We start from the raw sequence: 19,848 nt of genomic DNA on the forward strand, positions 1-19,848 counted from the left end.
AAAATGATCTAATCGAGTTTAGTTTGAATCTAATCGAATATGAAGATTCGATTTGATTTAAATTAAGTTAGATTGGATTGATATTTTAGATGTTCGATTATATTTGAGTTGTAATCAATTCGAATCCTTTTAATCTGGTAAAAATAAGATTTTGTCCAGCAATCAACGATTCGAATCGAGTGTCAAACCAATCAAATCGAGTCTGGAACTTAATTCGCATGGTTTGGAATTCGATTTGATTGGAATCAAATTCGATTCGAATGGTTTGTAGATAATATCGATTCGTTTTCTTTTGCCTTAGAGCAATCTTTAAGTGACCATATTTGATTCGAATCGAATTTGAATTCGATTTGAATGGTTTTTAAATTCGATTCGATTCAAATTGAAATCGAATCAAATATTAAACTCATTCCAAATCTTCTAACTTCGTCTTTTCTGGGTCTATATGACCCCGATATAGGCTTCCGGACTGTTCCTTTACACATACATATACTTAACAGTGGTCAATTAGACCTAAACAGGTCCGAAAATGACCCAAAATCTAGAAACTATACAAACTCAATAAAAACTTAATTAAATCAATCTGAACGTGTCGACGACATGCTTGTAACAAAGATTTTAGCAAACAACATATGAAACCCTTTTTTTAATGAACAGTTCCGTCAAGAACTAATGAAGAATAAGGTTAAAATCAAACATAGTTTTAACCAAGAAAGATAATTTACCGATGGTAATCATCTACGATGATTATCAAGGGTAAACAACGGAGATAGAGGCAGATTTATAGATTAGGGTTTGAAGAAGAGGCGGTGGAGGTGGAAAATGGATAAGGTAAAGAGACAAATCAAGGGTAAACAACGGAGATAGAGGCAGATTTCTTATAGATTAGGGTTTGAAGAAGAGGCGGTGGAGGTGGAAAATGGATAAGGTAGAGAGACAAAATGTTGAGAGAGTTTAGGGGAAAGTGAGTGAATAAATGGAAGATATTTTGGTGGTTGGCCCTATTTATAGGGTCAACATATCTCGCGATAGGGGAAAAGCATCTCGAGTTTTAAATGATTTTACTCTCTCAACCCCCGAACTCTGAAAATGTTTACAGATTGAAACCCGAAAAATATTTATACACCGAAACCAAACTCTCAACTATATTCACAAGATATATTTTGTCGGTTCATTCATTAAAAACGTTTGCACACGAGACCTTATCATAAACCCATAAACATCAAACCTAAGTTAAAAGGTAGATATAAAAGTAAAATTAAAAATTGTAAAACAAAACAAAATAAAATAAAATATATTTAAAGTAATTTTTAAGCTAGAAACAAAATAAACAAACAATAACAAAAAATAAAACAATTTGAAGTAAAATCGAAATTAATATTATATCTAATATAGTAATTATAGATATTAAAAGTTTACAAAATTTTGGTGAGAAAGATCATGACATGAAATCATATTATCCGTTAACATCCTAGATCACACTTCTATTTCAATATTATTATGCCAAGAACCCAAAGTCAATAGTAGATATATTTTGTCCACTTTAAACTTAACAAGATTTGCTCCTTGTTTGGATGCCAGCTAAGGGAGACCCAATGATGTTTTCTGTCGGATGTGACCGATGAATGGGCAGCTGGGGAATCTCTTCCACTTGAGTGACATGTTCTACTTGAAAACCAACTGTCAGACTCTTAATGGGATGGAATATATTCACATGCGTGAGCATTAATCAGAACATCTGTGGCTGGCTGAACAATGTCAGGTTGATCAACCACTTGTTCTTGAGAAATGGTTCCATCCCAGAGATTTTCAATAAATGGAACAACAATTACAGGAAATAGAGTAGAGGCAGTGTTGTCAGAATCTTTAGCAACAGGTTTTTTAGCAACAACAACTTGTATGTTGTCATTTGAAGAGGGAGGTGTGGGAACAAATTTGACCACACTTAGTGCTGCTTGAACATTTGCGGGCTCCATCTGAACTGGTTCCACATTGTCAACTTTGATGTCCAGAAACTGACTTCATGGGCCAATTCCCAAATTCCATGGGTAGTTTATAGAATATTGGTATATTTCATGTACCTCGATGCATAGGAGGTCGATTTTGTGAACTTGAATTCAATGATTTATGGTTTTAAGATCTCGTCGGAATGAAGTGCAGCGGCCATAAGTCATTGCCAGAAAAACGAGGTGTACGGGAAGGAAGATGAAGTTTTAACATATTTCCTTTTTAACCTATCAGCTTTTATAGAGAAATTACCTTCCAACAATTAAACTTCTATTGTTGAACGATTTTGCCTTTTATTTTGACAACTTTTCGTAGTAAACTACATTAAAATATATTAAACTAACTACATTAAATTTCTCATAATTCACAAAATTATTTTTATAATATCTAAATAGTTATTTCATGATTTATCTGGCTATAATTATAACCATATATGAGCATTTTATAAACTTCATTTGCTAATGAAAAAAGTACAAGCTTCCACATGAATTTATGATATTGATAATATTATATGATACCGTCACATACACTCTAAAAAGGATTATACTATAAATGGGTACACAATCAATGAGCATAGCAACATACTTGTACCATTATTCCCTGGTCATTTGATTGTACCTTAACCTTATGGAGAAGTAACATAAGACTACATATAGGGGCTTAGATTAGGCAACCTTTTAGACGGGATAGCAATAAGTGGTTTTCTTTTCTTTAATGCAGAGCTAAATATTTCAGATTGGTCATGATTTTCATCCTCTGGCAAGCTCCAATCAAATGAGTGCAAGAGAGAAGCCAATATAAACATTAACATTTTTTCTGCCAACGGAATACCTGGGCACAATCTTCTTCCTGATCCAAATGGGAAAAACATCAGTTTGTTTCCCTTATAATCCCATTTGTTTGTCAAGAACCTCTTGGGATTGAATTCCAAAGGATCATCCCAGTACCGAGAATCACGCTGGATTGACCAAACATTCAAAAAGATTGTACAACCTTCTGGAATAGTATACCCCCCTACAATGCATGCCATGCTCGGTGATCGTGGGATTAGGAAAGGGGCTATAGGATACATACGTAATGTTTCTTTAATAGTTGCATCAAGGTATTGCAGTTTTGGAAGATGAGATTCTTCGACCATGTTATTTAGTCCTACAATTTCCACTAATTCTTCTTGAACCTTTTTCATTATGCTGTGATTTTGCATGATATTTGACATCACCCATTCTATTGTTGTTGCTGATGTTTCTGTTCCAGCAATTATAATGTCCTGATACAACAAATATTTACCATGTTGGTTCACAATCAAACACTAACATTAGTAGTTATTCCCAATTCATGTATACTAAGACTAATTAATGAAAATGCTTACAAATAATAGATTTTCTAAAAGTTTTTTATGATGAAGATTACGCACTTAATTTATTGAAATATAGACTACTTTTATTTAAAGTCAAAAACTGGTTTTAATATAAAACAAATAAAATGCCTCTAATATAACTAATGCGAGCATGCGGTAATCTAACACTAAGACATGTTGTAAATGAATGAACAATCTTGAGAACATGCCTAGTGAAAACCGTTTCCGTCACAAAGTTTAATCAATACCAACATGTTTGTATAATGTATTGATGGTCGGGTATATTTTGTGTATTTTAACATATTAAGTATTTAGTTTTAATTAACTTATAGTGTACTCAAGCATGCTTTTGTATTTCAGGTTGTTGAATGCTAATAATGCTTATCGAGGCGATATAAGAGATTGGATTGATGTTTGGGATGAGCGGAAGTGATCGGCACGCGTTCCGATGCATAAAACAAGTGAAATGCGAAAATTCCCCGGCAATGACGTCATTTTGATGTAGATGTCGTGCTCTAATAAAAAACAATTATTTATATCTCTTAAATACATAAGGTCGTCTACATAGGAATTAGTGGAAAGTGCAAGTTAAACTCTTGAGTTATTAATTAATTAACTAGGCGGACAGACGGTGTCAAGCAGTTTAAAGATATGTTTTTATACCAACACAGTTACTTTTACTTGTTGTAAATAATTCAAGAAAAGGGTGACACACTTCAAGTTTCGGGTTATACAATCCACTAAATACTATGAATCCTATCAATTGGATAAACACCTAGACATGAATCATCAGTTAAGATTGATAAGCAATTACTAGACATAGTAGTTTGACTGTGCTCATACACATAACCTAATCCGATTAATTGGCACAATTGAACGTTTTCTACCTAATTACCAGTTTGTTAATATAAAATTTTAGTAAATTAATGATCGACGATAACAGTTCAATGATTAAAAGAAGTTAATCCTAGCAAGTCATCGAGCGGGAAGAGTGCCCATATTACCCTTAGAAGTGGTAAGGTTTATGATAATGGGGTGAATCTACCATCATCCTTCGTTGAAGGTGTGGTGGAAGACTTGGGTGAAAACTGGAATACGATGAGGAGTTAGAATTTGAAACTATTAAAATGCCGAAAAAGCATCTTTGAAAACTTCAAATAATTCGGTTAATGAAAATGAAACACCAACCGCTAAGGAAACGGGTGCAACGAATAATATCGTTCTGCTCGGGCATTGGTGAGTCTTAAAGCATCCTCATCAGTTAAGAAAATGGGCCCATAACAAGAAGAAATGTGGGAAATAATTAAACATGTTAAAATCAATTTAACTCTTGTTGATGCCATCAAACAAATCCCCACATCTGCTAAGTATTTGAAGGACTTTTGCACTCACAAACGAAATCACAAACTACCTAAATAGGTTGATTTAACTGCTAATGTGAGTTCGGTTTTGACGAGTATCCTCCCACCTAAACTCCAAGATCCGGGAACTTCAATAATACCCATTGAAGTGGGTGATTTTAAAACGACAATGCCAGGATAAGTATTCTCCAATGAAGCTTATATGACCAATATGATTTTAGTCCCTTCCGAAAAGCTAAAAATGCTATGGTGTTAGCTGATTTTATCCTTAAGCTTCCTAGGGGAATTGTTACTAATATAATTGTAATGATCGATGACTTTTATTACCCGGTCGACCTTCTGGTTCTAGATTATGTTACATTTGACACAAAACGACAATCGAACGTTATTCTCGGTAGGCCCATTTTGGCAAATATAAGTGCTTTGATAAACTACAGAACCGAGGTGGTTAACATGACATTCGGGAATACAAATCTTTTGGTTGAATGTCTTTTCAAACGTTTCTAACCTTCTGGTTAGTGATGCATTATTTATGGCTGAAGTCATTGGTGTGTTGAATCCTCATGAAAATGAGAAAGATGACATAGAGGAGTGTGCTATTTGTGATAGGAAAGCATTTGAGCACACATTGCAATTACAGAGGAGGAGAAAACGGTTGAGGTTTATGTTGCAAGTACTGGGAAACCACCATAGTCTCAACATGTGGAGATACTACTAGTTATAACTGACTCCAAGTTCAGACCATCACTTGAAAGTCCACTGGTATTTGAGCTGAATGAGCTCCCGAAACACTTGAAATATGTATTTTTGGGAGAAAATGAAACATTGCCGGTCATCATTGTAACATTTGTGACAATCATCGCCGCAAACTTAGAGAATAATAAAGAAGAGTTGTTAATGGGATATTTGAAAGAATATAAGGCAGCAATTGCATGGACGATAGCAGATTTGAGTGGGATTAGTCCATCCATTGTGATGCATAAAATCATCACGGATTCCAAGGTGAAGCCCGCACATGATGCTCAAAGGAGGTAGAATTCAAATATGCGAGACGATGTGAAAAATGAGGTATGGAAATGGTTTGATGTGGGAATCATTTTTCAATTTCGGATAGTACTTGGGTAAGCTTCACTCAAACATTTATTAGGAAGGAAAGTATTCAAATAACCCATAATAAGTTGGAGAAGAGATTGCCAACCGCCCGATAACCTGGTGACAAATTTGTGTCGACTTCCAAGGACCATTTCCTACTCCTATTCATTGATCAAATCATCGAGAAATTATCAGATCAGAAATTTTATTTCTTTTTAAATGGTTATTTAGGGTATAATCAAATTGTTATTCACCATGACGACCAAATTAAGAGCACTTTTACTTGCCCTTATGGCACTTTCGCATTTAGGCGAATGACATTTGGGTTGCGTAATGCCCCGCCCACCTTTCAAAGGTGTATGATGAGTATATTTTAAGATATGGTCGGGGATTCACTAGATATTTTTATGGTTGATTTTTCAATATTTGGTTCAACATTTGAAACCTACTTAAATGAACTAACAAAAGTTTAAAAGGATGTGTTGAAACAAACTTGGTTCTAAATTGGGAGCAGAGTCATTTTATGGTTCAAGAGAGAACAGTTTAGAGACACATCGTCTCAAGTAGGGGGGTATTGAAGTTGACCGGGAATAAGTGAATGCTATTTCTAATTTAAAACCAAAACAGCAAAACCCCCTCCCTCATGTTAATTGCATATGGTCATTTTTGAGGACATGCCAGATTATCTACTAACGGCTCATAAAGAATTTTAGTGTAATCAAAAAACCGTTGTGTGATTTATTACTAAAATATGTACCATTTGTTTTTAATGAAGATTGTTTTAATGGTTTTAATGTGCTTAAAAACAAACTGGATAAAGCCTTGATCTTCATGTCACCCGATTGGTTACTTTCTTTTGAAATAACGTGTGACATTAGTTACTACGCGGTTAGGGCCGTGTTGCGACAATGGGTGGATAAAAACCCATTGCCATATATTATGCGAGAAAAACCATTTCCAATGCTCAAATAAAGTTTACCACTACGGAAAAGGAGTTGCTTGCGGTAGTACATGCTTTGGTTAAGTTTAGATCTTACGTTCGGGGGAGAAATGTTGTGTTTTCAGATCATTATACAGTGAATTATTTGATGGAGAATAAGGATGCAAACCCGCGCTTGATCAAATGGTTTTTGTTGCTCCAAGAGTTCGATGTGGAGATCCGTGACAAGAGGGGAAGTGAGAATGGTAGGGCCATAATTGAGTCTTTTATGGGTGAGCAATTATTTTCTATTTAAACTTTACCATGGTATGCTAATATTATTAATTTTCTTGTTGTAGATACCATTCCAGAATTTTGGCCGAAGAAGAAGAAGCATCAATTCTTGTCACAGGTAAAATAGTATGTGTGGGAAGACCCGAACCTGTTTAAGGTTGGTGCAGGCCAGGTGATGCGTAGGTGCATACCAGATGAGGAAATTATGAGTGTGTTTTCACATGTGTATTCATATGTGTGTGGTGAACATTTCAGCGGTCAGAAGACGGGTCATAATACGGCCCGCTATTTTTAAGGATGTCGCTGAATTTGTAAAAATTATGTTAGGTGCCGACAATTGGGCAACATTTCAAAGAGGGACGAGATCCTATGCAAACCTATGCTTGTTGTTGACATGCATCTTCGATGTTTGAGGGATTGATTCCATGGGCATGTTCTCATATTCCTTTGGGAATTATTACATCTTGGTGGCGGTTGATTATGTTTCTAATTGGGTGGAAGCAATCGCCACCTAGACAAACGACCATACCGTTGTTTGCAAATTTGTCCAATTAAACACAATTTCACGTTTTGGTGTTCCCCACATTATAATTAGTGATGGGGTTCACATTTTAAAATTTTTAACATTGGCAAATTGCTTAAACAGTATCAGGTTAACCACCGCATTGCCAATACGTATCATCCTCAAACGAGTGGCTAGGTGGAGGTTTCCAATAGGCAAATAAAGAGATTTTGCGAAAGACTGTAAGGCCCGGTAGTAAGGATTGGTCTACAAAATTAAACGATGATTTAGGGCGTATTGTATGACTTTTAAAACACGTATTGGAACCACCCTCTATCAGTTGGTTATGGGAAAGGTTGCCATTTAACTGTTGAACTTGCCAATCATGTATTATGTATTATGACATGTTGAGAATAAAGTTCAAGATTATGAGTGTGCTGGTAAGAAGAGGAAGTTGCACCTATGTGAGTTGGAGAAGCTTTGGGATGAAGCTTATGAATGTGCATCAGCTTACAAGGACAAGATGAAATTGGTCCATGAAACCAAGTTAAATAGGAAGACGTTCGAAGTCGGTCAACGAGAATTCGAGAGTGAAGATCTTTCAAGGTAAGTTGAAAATTAAGTGGGCGGGACCGTTTCAAATTGAATGTGTCAGGAAGTTCGGTGAATTAAAGATTGAATATCTGAGGACCATTTGAGGTAGGTTGTCAATGGACATCGATTGAAGTCATATTTAGAGGATGCAAATTTGAATGGGTCGGGAAGTTCTGCGAAGTAGAGATAAGATTTTGAGGACCATTTGAGGTAGGTTGTCAATGGACATCAACTGAAGTCATATTTAGAGGATGCATATTTGAATAAGAGTGCACACAAGTCGGATATTTCCTTCATAGTAAGTGAACCGACGTATTCGGTCAACTGAAAGGAACAAACAAGGTCGAGTTGTAGACATTCAATTCAGTGGGAGGCAACCCGACCTTGTAAGTGTGTACTATTGTAACTTGAGTCTAGTTTCACTAATTGTTTTCCTCGAATGTGTAGTAATAGCAGAGAGCGAGCGTGGGGAAGCCACAATGCGAGTTGGAATTCAGGGTTTTCGGTAAGTAAAATATCATGTAAGCGGAGTTCCATGTATGTTTTGTCCATTTTAAGTACCGGAACATGTTCAAGGGAGTCTAGGGTTGTCAAAAAAATTTGTAAGTTAGAAAACTTCCAACACTGAAAATCTCCGATACTCCTTGTCAAAATGCTTCTTCGAGCTACGAGAAAAAAACGAGTCTTATGTCCTTCGTGCTACGCGAAGAACAAAAGCATTCTTTTATAAAACAGGCCTTTGCGCTAAGCGAAGGCCGTGTGATCCCAGTTTTGTGTTCGATTCAACTCAAGGTATTTGTTCCATGTTAATTTGCGTTGCTATGTGTTATTTTAGATTGTGGATAAAAACATATTTCACTTGGTGAAATTTGCCAGAATATTTTCTAATGTGTTTGAACAGTTGCGGGTAAGATTTGAGTTTGATAAAGTTTAGAGTCAGATGGATAGATTTTAAGTTTTGATAAAGTTCAATCGGGATTCACTTCAGAATTCTTATGATGTAACAGTTGGTTATGATTCGTAATTTGGGGTCGGATTTGAGGTTGATCATGATTATATTATAATAAGTGCTAAAATAGGGATTTAGACAGGTTTGGTAACCTAAGTTCAATCGGGTTAGAGGGTTCATGAGATATGAGTTTGAAAAAAAAGGTTTGGAGTCGGGTAAATGAGTTGGTTTTATTACCCGGGCTCTGGTTTAATGTTGATCACTATTATTATATTATTATTTTAAAAAGTCCTAAAAATGGTTAATTAAGCGAATTATCAGCCTAATCATATAATTAAAGTTTAAGCAAATAATCACGGTTTGTAAACGTTTGATACCAATATGGTTTTGAGCTTTAACGGGTCATTTGCGGTGAATTAGTTGAGTCGTTATGTGATGCAACGTATGATGAGAATCCGAAGGTTAATCACGTTCATTCTTGGAATACCCGTGAAGATCCTTCCCCAAACCCCTAAATTCGACCTAAAATTCAAGAATTTGAAAATACAAAGAAATTTTATTCAATTCTGATCAATGATCAGTTGAAAGCATTCATAACATATTAATAGAGAATTCAATTTAGTTTTGGGCCAACACAAACAACCAAAGGCTCAACAACAACCCAAAACAAAACACAAAAAGTATACGAAAAACACAAAAGTGGCACAAAAGTGTATCTAAAAGCCTTATTTCGGAAAAATAAATGGGATAACCCGCCTATGTCTGGTTACCACAACGTGCCCACGTTCCAACGGTCGTTTTGACCGGTAGCACGCTTGAAACGGAGGCCGGTAGCCCAAGTTAAGCCCATTTCCGTGCAGCACCTTTGGAAGCACGATCTTTAGCCTTTAGAAACATCATGACCCGGTCTTCTATACATGAGCCCACATCATTATGTCATTAGTTTAGTTAGTTTGTAACTAGAGTCTTTGGGGATTATTTAAACAATTGATCTTTAACGAACATAAGTCTACCCGCCCATACTCAAATCTCTATTCGGGTAATGACCGAGTTATATTAAAACATGGAACAATCATTTCCGAATTTATTTTTATTTTTATTTTTATTATTTTAGTAGTTTAATATTATTTTATTAGGGAGGGGACAATCGCGACTTTAATGTTATACGGTCGTTTCCACGATTTATTGTTGGCATATCTAACTTCATGATTTATTTTGCAGATATGTCACATACAAGAGAGGCCTCGCGCCACTACTGTGCTCCTATTGTGAAGCGTATTCAATATGATGTATAGGAGTTACCTATTATACTAGGGTTGGATCGAGATGCTATTATGGGAGATGATGAAAATCTGAAACACCCCGTATCCTGCTTTGGTTTAGGTTGGGGTCTGAGGAGAGAGAGAGAAAGTTATGATCGTATTGTAGATATGCAGTTGCTGAGGCACAAGACTATTGATTGGTACCTGTTGAAGACACAGACACTGGGGAAGGTTGATCGAGTCATGGGTTGGTTGGGACCTATATGGGCTACTACGTTGGTGTTTGACAGGCCGCAATATGTGGAGCTGACACATGAATTCTTTACTACATTTCGGCACAAGACCGGAGATTTTGACGTTTCACGAGCAGTTTAATATTCGCTCACTCGCATGGTTTATGAGATGTCAATTCCACGATTTGCAATCGCTGCGGGGTTATATACAGAGGCAGAGGTTCGGATTCCAGCTTTTCGATAGAGTATTTGGGTTTTACGACAAGGACCCTACGGTTTTGATATCGACCAGTGTGATAGCTGAGTTTTAGGGTACTATTGCGGATAGACCACATTCTAGCAATGTGGTGGAGTCGATGATTCAGGACCATGTTTACAAGTATTTGCACCCGGTTGTTGCTTCCACTCTCATTGGTCGCTAGTCGGTCCATGACAAGTGCATCAACGCCGACTTGTTTTGTCTTTACAACATGATCGTCCTTTATGAGGCTAACCTGGCCTAGGATAATGCAGTTATCATAAACTGCTTTGCAGTTATCATAACTGCAAATACGCTCATGTTTTTTATTAAACGTTATTAATTAATTATTTTCCAGGGGCGCTGCCCCTTGGACCCTGCCAGGGGCTGCCGCCCCTCGCACCCCGCTACCAGGGGTGCTGCTTGTGGACCCCCGTATTGGATACTTTGTATCAGCATCAGGTGGAGATGTATGAGGAGGGGGTATTTCCATGCTTTTTTTAATCATTTGCAGGTATGCTCCCCGCGACTTTGAGGTCTCCCGATGCAGCTGACGATGAGGGTGGAGGATCTACTGCTAGTGGTGAGGATGAGGAGGATTAGGTGGTAGCGGTAGTAGCAGCTAGCCGATTATTTTTGAGGTTTACTTTTATTTTCTCTTTATTTTTGTTTTGACATCTCATCGATCTGTACTTAAATAATATTAATTCGGGGGAATAATGTATGGGTTAATCGGCTGAGTAATATATATATATATATATATATATATATATATATATATATATATATATATATATATATATAGGTTTAAGTTCAAGAAAGAAATCAAATTATTGCAAGAAATGAGAGAAATGAATATAAGCCACTAGTTTTATTTTAGGTTTTAAATATTTAAAAATAAATAAAAAATGTAAATGCAACAATAAATGCACTCTCTTTCTCCAATTAATACGCTAATATAAACATAATGAATCTCTCTCTAATTAATATATCTAACTAATTTAACTATAATTAAAAAGATAAAAACACTACTTTAGTTTTATTTTTTATTTACACATTATTCATTTTATTCAACATAAATACAATTTATTAATATATTTTTTAACACTAAATATCAAAACATAATATATATTTTTTTTTCAATTGGTAAATAAAAATTATTGTCATAAATATCTATATTACATTTAAAACATATTGAATGGACAAAATGGTGTTAAATTTAATATTGGTGGCACGGCGAGCTACAATTCCACCACAGACAAACATTACTTTATGACCTCCGGTGACATTTAAGAGCCAGGCAACGTTCCTTTAGTTGAAAATCGTTTCATCTTTCAACACAATCAATGAATTTATGATGATCAATCGATCGATTTCGGTTCCCAAGAGCTTCTCTTCTCGAATTCATATCTCACATATTCGCAGAGGCACTTCGTGGCTCACAATATCTACTCGAGGTAAATTGATTAAAGCCCTAATTCATAGTCCTCTCTCTCTCACATTTTACGGTTTATTATGCATCTTCATTGATTTGATTTCCTGATTTGGTTAGAACCATAGACGATTTTAGGGTTTTTGATTTTGTGATATGAAGTCAGCATTTTGTTATGTTTTGGGTTTTAAAATTACTCCTTTAACTAATAGTTTTTTGCTTGATTGATTGCAAACATTCAATTTTGGAGTCATTGAAGTAATCTTTAGGAAATCCTAGATACACCTCTTAAACATTTATTTCAGGAATAATAATAATAATGTTATTTTGTTATAAAACACTCGATTAAAGTTCATGTTATCTGTTGTTAGATTATTTAGAAAACATGGGAGAATGCAGCCAAATTATGAGAAAAGTATAAATTAGTGTCTATATTTCTCAAATATCATATTTATGTTAAGTATACGATACACGTTTTCTGTTTTTTTAAACCGTTTTGTTTTGTATCACTAGAAACGACGCACAATTCGGTTGGGTGTACGCCCCCAACGTTGACGCAGGTTGCACAATTCGGTTACCAACTTCGGTTGGGTGTACGCCCCCAGCATTGACGCAATCAAAATTCGCTCCCCTATCTTTTGTGGGATCCAGCGTATAAACCGTAAACGGTGTTTAGTAATGTGAGTGCACACAAACATAGAAGCTTGGCCCAAAGTTTCATCTGTCACTACTGAAATTGAAAACATAAATCAACTTGAGATGTTGCTGTAAGCCTACTTAATTGGAATCGATAGCACTGTAAACAAGTTACTTTCGGTAAGTCGCTAAACGAATAAACTCAACCAATTTGAGATCCAAACAGCTCGGTTTTTTGTGGTTTGTCAATTTTAACTGTTCGGTCAATTTGAAACTTGAAACCAACCATGTGAACTGATTTGTCCAATTGCAGGTTACTCCCGTTATTCTTTTTTTAAATAGAGAAAGGGCATTTTGGTCATTTTCTTCAAACCTAACAGAAAAGTTTTTTTTTAGAAAACGTTTTTTTTTAATTCAGAATAAGCATTATGGTTAATTCCCAAAAAAGGTGTGACTATCAACCTGTATATGTTTCAAAAAATCAGTATGTAAAGTTTTCATATTATCTATATTTATGCATGTTTTTATAATTTTTATAGTTATCACGTAATTTATAAATTCTTAGAACTTTCTGTTGTATTATATCATTTAGAATTGCGATCGAATCGAACCGATGTAGAGTTCACGCTATGTCCCTGTTGCAATGTGCGGGTTGTGTATCGACCGAGTTTCATACGATTGCTTTTTAATCAGCGTCTGCTAGCCTGAGGTATTTATAATTTGTTAACACCGTTATGATTTTTTTTATTTTCTGATACATGTTTATATAATGTAACACGTACGAACACCTTCTTGCTTTGCGGGCTTGGTTTTGGAGTACCAATGTAGCTTCAATCGCCAATGCGGAAATTGGTAAGTACCTCTAAACTATTTTTGCTCCGCAAGTATTCAATTCACTGATCATTATTCTCAGTCACTTTTTGCGTTTGGTTAGAAATTAAAAATTGGTTTTTCATACTGGAAACATTAAATCATCTTTATGTTTTTTTCTTATCTGGATTAAGGGAACCGTGTCTGTTTCATAGACCCGAAACCGAAACGAACCATAGGTTCTTACCGGTTCGTAACACCACATACTTTGACATCAGTCAAACCCGCACCGCACCGCACCAGTTTTAACCTGGTCAAATCCAACCTAACTGGCAGCTAACACCTGAAACGAACATATTTAAACCTGTTGAAACCCGATCAGTTGCCTTTCAAAAATTGGTTTAAACACTAAGTGGTTGGGAAAAAAACCGGGTTTGACTTTTTTTGACTTAAACAACCCGAACCAGTTTTGGCTCATAACTTAACTTAAGCACCAAAATGGACCAAATGGGTTGAAAGTCACTTTACAGTTTTTTATTATATTATACTGAATCTTGCTAACTGTTCAATTAATACTCTTTTCTATCTTGCATACACATGTCTTTCATACTCTAATATCGTCTTCGGTTGTTAAAGCACCGCTATTAACTTGGTATAATGATATAATTAACTTCCGAGTTTGCTAAGCTCTATTCTCAAATTTTGTGTACAAAAGAATAGATGATACTCAAGGTAAAATCGTAACTTATTAGATGCATTTACTTTTTTTTTGATTCTTTCATTTAAGTATTGATAATTGTTTTATGATTGTTCTGAATTATGCATGTGACTTCAAGAAATTGAGCAATTGAGAGCAAGTGGTTGTTCGGTTCAAGCTCATTGAGCTGGACCATAATGGAATCTAACCTAAAGACTCAGCCGTTTAATTATGTGTTATTCAGGTGGAACAGGTCAGTTGGGTTATGAGCTAGAAAATGTGAATATGAGCTAGAAGATCCTCAAATTAGGTAATGTAGAGATTATTTAAAGCTAAGGGTATTTAGGTAATTTGACTCTAGCTCTGCAATAATATGTTGCATGCAGGTATCACTTTGAATGGGACCACAAGAAAGAGAAGATTGAGCTTGGAAAACCTTGTATAATAGTTTTCAGATTTTGATTCATGGTTAATGTTTTCACTAAATATGAACATAAATAAGATGTTATAAACTTATATAAATTATCTTATTGTTATGTTCAGTTTATGTTGATGTATTAAAAGGAATCTTCCGAAACTTTCGAAAGGTGACCCGAAAACGACACTTTTGACAGTTAAGTTTTCCTTTGATGTGAATGTCCAAAAACCGCATAAAACCACTTTACATATATTTGAAAACTTATTTTCTTTTTTAACTCTATATTTAGATTTTCTATTGGTCCTTTCATTATAATTAGTTCATCATCATCATCGTACTCAGTATATCCCACCAATAGCAATGCTATGGTAGGGTCTGAGGAGGGTAAGATGTTGACAGCCTTACCTCTATCCCATAGGGATAGAGATGCTGCTTCCGGTGAGACCCCCGGCTCGATAGTAGTTTTGCATCAAGCCTTGGACATAAGGCACATAACAATCAATCATCGGGACACCGGCTGATTGGTGCATGTGCCCTTGTCTTTCGGCTATCAACGCCACCACATGATGCCTGATTAACCTTCCGTCACTTTTAACGTTATTTTCACGTGATTAGTAAAATAACGTCAAAATTAGTGCAATTTTACTTTTGCCCACCCAAGGGTTCACACATATATACATTATATGCGTGCATCGCAAGCAGGGCGTAAAACTTATTATAATTAGTGATTAAAACTTATTTTTATTAGTGATTAAAACTTATTATAATATTTATATTTATTAGTGATTAAAATGTAGTTAAGTGTATAGTTAAGTTTATGTTGTTAAAAATGTTATTAATGGTCATTTTATTATTAAGAACATACGATAATTTTATTATAATATTTCATTATTACTAATTAATTATGATATGTGAGGATTATGACATACATAGACAACAATGCTACTGTTGTTACAACAAAGATAAGACCAATGATAGTTAATGGACAGGTACGCAGGTCGTGGTGTCCCTCTACGTTTGCAAAACGTAGAAGGAGGTTCACTAGTTAGCTGTTTGTTGTTATAGTTCACCGATGATCAAGAACCGTGATGTTTGGGATCGGTTTTGGAATGATGTTTTTGGTGAACCTATGAAGATATTTGTGAAGTGAGAAAGAAATAATCAAAGTATGTATTTCTTAAAAGAGAAGAGAAGATCAAGGAGTATGTATTAACTCCAGATCTGTTGTCTTGTGTTTATGGCTAAGCATCTCTTATATAAGTAAGGGGATGTAAGCCTTTTAGTTCAGATGTAACTAACTAGTTCCCCTTCAGTTTGCCTAGAGAGTTGACAATTGTTGAGCATGAATCTTTGGACCGATGGTCCATAGATAAAGTAATAGTACTTTCTCTGAATATGTCCTTTGCTCAGAAGGGACAATGATGTGAATAGTGATGTGACATTGTACTGTAGCACGTGGGTGCTTATTTACATAAGTTTGAGCGGGAAACGAAGCTTTTAACCTTTTAACCCTTTTAGCGTTAATGTGTTACATCCATTTTATTATTTCCTTGGGCTACCCGTCATCAGCCCCCCAAGTCAGAGGTTTTTGAGGAGTATGCTCAAGGGCTTCAGACTTTTGCACATGTTTTATTTACTGCTTAAAGGTTTCAAGGCTTGAAGGCTTCGAACCTTTGTTCAGTTTTGGTTATTTTTTTGAATTGTTGATGTGACAGTTGATGTGATTGTAACTGTCAGAATGCGGTTTCCAATAATTGCTTTTTATTAACAGTTATTAACTAGATAACTATTCATTTTCTTCTATCTTTTTCTTTAAAAGTTTCCACCATAAACACTTTCAAGTTTCCTTCAATCTTCCCACATGTTAGTCTTGATCCTTCATCTTTGTTTCAAAATTATGGTTGCCAAAAAGGATCTTTCGATCAGTTTTTCCCGATTAACCCAAGAGGAGGTTGAATCGTTTTGTATTGAGTGGGGAATAGGGTTAAAGTATAAACCGATTGCTCCGCCGGTCGATTCTTCGATTGATCGTTGTCCGGCGGGTTTCATTGCTTTATATTATCGGCACTTTGAAATTTCCAACCTTCGGCATCCTTTTTCGATTTTTGTTTTGAATGTTCTTGAGTATTACCGTATATTGTTCGGTCAAATCCATCCGCTAGGGCTCGCTAGGGTTCTGCACTTTGAAGTTTTGTGTAGAGCCCTAGGTTATGACCCCTCACTGTTGAACTTTCGCCGTTTCTTTCGCCTAGCGAAAATGGTGATTCGTATACGTTCGAGCATACCAAGGTTGATGTGTGTTTGGTTTCTTCGGCGGTTACAACCCTTGGTTATTGGAAGGACCGATTTTTCTTTGTTTCGGATTCTATCCTTCCGTTTAAGCCTATTTGGAGACAACCCGAAGCCGTTTTGAATGAACCGGAACCGGCCGAGTCTGAGTTGAACGAGGCTTTTTTGAAATCCATTAGAACATGTCCTTCGCGCCTTCGCCCTTTCCCCGAACATCTCCTTGTATTATTAGGCATTAGTAAACTTTGGGATAAGCCTAATCGGAATCCCGTGCTTATGAGGGATAATAAGGGCATGCATTTGTGTTTTCTGTTTTTGCTTTATCTTGTTGACAAGTTTGTTAATGAACTCTTTTTGTTTTTTGCAGTCATGTCGGCCTTGGACTTTTTAAAGAGTGATGACACTTCGGATGTTGGGTTTACTGATGTTGCGGCTGTTGTTGGGGAAGATTCGGTTGTTCGTGGGAAGGAGGCTCGTTTTGAGGGTGATGCGTATGCTGGGGTTGCAAATGTTAAAGGGTTCACCAAGGCCACCGTTCCAAAGTCTTCTACTCGTCGTTCTACACGACGCTTGCTGAAATCTGTTGCTACCTCGTCTTCTCATGAGCCAGTTGAGGTTAGCGATGACATTCAAGCCTTTGATGACCAGGGTCTGACTATGGAGGTTGAGAAGGAAAAGGAGTTGGTGATTTCGAAGAAGAAGAAGTCGACTGGCAAGAAGGTTGCGACGCCAGTCGTTCAAGGGTTGGATGGTGGTGCCATTTATGTGCCGGAATGGAGTGTCAGGGTTGGTGATTCTTTCAAGGATCCTGAGGTTTGTGCCAATGCTTTGGCTCATTTTGCTCCCCCGGTGGTTCGTGATACTATTTCCAAGATGGAAGGTGATTCTTTGCTAAACCAGTTGATTTTGAACTATACCAACGTTTCTGCCCTTTTGGCAGAAGGTGTCACCCGTTTTAGGAAGAGTATGGAGGAGTATGAGGAGTTTATGAACATGAGGGATGAGATGAATGCTTCTATGTCGGTCATGAAGAAAAGTGTTGAAGGTTTTTCTGAGAAAGAGAAGGTGTATGTGAAAAAGATTGAAGAGTTGTCTCGGGGCCATGAGATTGAGGTGGCGGGGTTGAAGAAGGCCATGGAGGCTGATAGGGCCAAATTGAGTGCTGATCGTGAAGCTTTTAAGGTGCAAAAGAAAGCCTTCGAGATGGAGAAGGAAGGGTTGAAAGCTTCAGTTACCTGGACTTCTGAAGATATCAAGTAGTTGATCGAGCATGGGTTTCAGCAAGTTGTGTCCTATTTGCTTCATTCTAAGGAGTTTAACTCAGTGCTAGGTGACGTTTATACGAAGATACTAGGCCATGGAAAGCACTTGGGTTTTATTGCAGGCTTTCATCATCACGAAACCGGTCAGCCTATGGAGAAATCTCCTTTGTTCAACCCTGAAGCCTACAAGCTTTTTACTGGTTCAGTTCATGCGATGGAAAGGCTTACTTACCCCTATGTGGGTGCGGTTTCATCATGCTATGTTAAACCACTTTCAGTTTTGCAGGGTTTGAAGCCGGATGGTCTTGATGAGAAGGTTGCTAAAGAGGTGCTCGAGTCTTTATCGAGAAAACGTTCCCATTCCGGTGATAGTGAGGAGACCTTATCCTGGGGAAGTGACGCACCTCATGTGGCAGACCCTGAAGGCTCAGCCATTGCTGATGTTGCTCCGCAGGTTAAGAAGCCAAAGAAAGCCAAGGGTGGCAAGGCTAGTACCTCAAAGCCTGCTTCCGATATTTGAACATTTTATTCGTAGCTATCTTAGCACTTTTAAAACAATGTTACGTAACTCTAAACAATGTAGGTTTGGCGTGGAACTCTTAAAGTTTCTGCCCTGTGGTTGTGTTTGGCCTTTACGGCCTTTGAACATTTTCTTGGGAATCCATGTGATTTCCTTGTTTTAGCCTTAATCGGTTTATTATGTATGGATGCTATTTGGCTATGGCCTTAGAATGGCCTTGTTTATGAACTTATGATGTTCTATGCATTTGTATGTTGATTGCTTGTCTTGTTAGTTTGATGTGATTTTAACTAACTATCCTTAAGAAGTTTTAGTGCTGCAGTCACTATTAGCTTCAAGGCTTCATTAGGTAAAAAGCACATGTTGGCTATCCTTTATATCACTACTTAGTGTATGTTTTTAGTTTTCGTAAACTTGTTTGAAGTTTAAGGAACGAATTGGTGTAGGCTGTTCAGACCTGTCTATGAGACAAGTTTTAGTTGAAAATTTTTCTAAGTCTCATGGAGTTGAATTGATATAGGTACTCACCCCTTATATAGGTCCATTTAACCCTTGAACCTATTGAGCGATATGGCCTGGGAGCTCATCCCCTTACATGGCCCTTGCCATGGAGTTTTTTGCTAGGTTCTCAACCTGATTATAGGATAGTAAAGACAAGTTATGACAAAAAGTTTATCATTCATTCAAGAGGTTGTTGTTTCACAAAAAGGAGAATTGTACATCTCTTGAAATACATTTTTACATTTTGACTAGGCATGGAACCTTTTAAGGGTTTTTCCGTTCCAGTGTCTTGGAAGCCTTTTGCCTTCTGCGTCGACCAGTAGGATCCACCCTTGTGGGCTTCGAGGATTGTGTATGGTCCTTCCTACTTTGGGCCAAGCTTTCCTTGATTTTCTTTTTTGCTGGCTTCATTGTTTCGGAGTACAAGGTCTCCAGGCTTGAAGCGTTCATGCTTCACTCTGGCATTATAATAGGC

The 19,848-nt window shown here is 36.6% G+C and overlaps 1 pseudogene across 1 annotated transcript in view; it reads right to left on the reverse strand.

Moving 5' to 3' along the window:
- Nucleotides 1-2,309: 2,309 nt before the first annotated feature.
- The window catches only part of LOC143558223 (labd-13Z-ene-9,15,16-triol synthase, chloroplastic-like), a 28,800-nt pseudogene continuing 11,261 nt past the window's right edge, over nucleotides 2,310-19,848 (reverse strand). The window contains exon 2 of the transcript XR_013139701.1: nucleotides 2,310-3,274. The product of XR_013139701.1 is annotated as a labd-13Z-ene-9,15,16-triol synthase, chloroplastic-like (transcript). The remainder of the gene's footprint in view (nucleotides 3,275-19,848) is intronic.

Source organism: Bidens hawaiensis, unplaced genomic scaffold (assembly GCF_021521415.1).
Source record: "Bidens hawaiensis isolate Kalapana, Puna unplaced genomic scaffold, B.hawaiensis_p1.1 tig00001087_1, whole genome shotgun sequence".
NCBI lineage: Eukaryota > Viridiplantae > Streptophyta > Magnoliopsida > Asterales > Asteraceae > Bidens > Bidens hawaiensis.